Consider the following 478-nt stretch of genomic DNA (forward strand, 5'->3'; position numbering starts at 1 on the left):
GTCTTGAGTACAGTCGGATCTCATTTGATCAATTCTGGAATCAATAATATTTTGAAGAGGAAATTGCTTTTTTGTACCTTTGATCACCAATGATTATCCATAATCTCGATTTATCAATATTTCTCGGGAAACCCAACATTTTGTTCAATTAAGATCTGACTGGAATTTCTATAATTACGATATAGTATGTAACCAAAGGTCAAGAAGGACAAATGTTCTTTTCTCCCCAAGTCCGGATCAGGTGTTTCAGATGGTCAAAGACAGCGTCTCAAGAAATAATTCAGTGATTTTCTGGGGATCAAAACTCGAATCAATAATTCAGTGTTCAAACTTTCTTGCTCAGAGCCGAAGTGCCAATAAAATATGCAAGCCATGGCCAGCTCAAGTTGAAATTGAGGGTGACTCAGTAAGAGCAGAGAGCAACATATTAGTTAGAATCTTACGGAATGAAGATCTTTGCAAAATACGTTGTGCCGTT

The sequence above is a fragment of the Tigriopus californicus genome, chromosome 7 (genome assembly GCF_007210705.1).
Source record: "Tigriopus californicus strain San Diego chromosome 7, Tcal_SD_v2.1, whole genome shotgun sequence".
Taxonomy (NCBI): Eukaryota; Metazoa; Arthropoda; class Copepoda; order Harpacticoida; family Harpacticidae; genus Tigriopus; species Tigriopus californicus.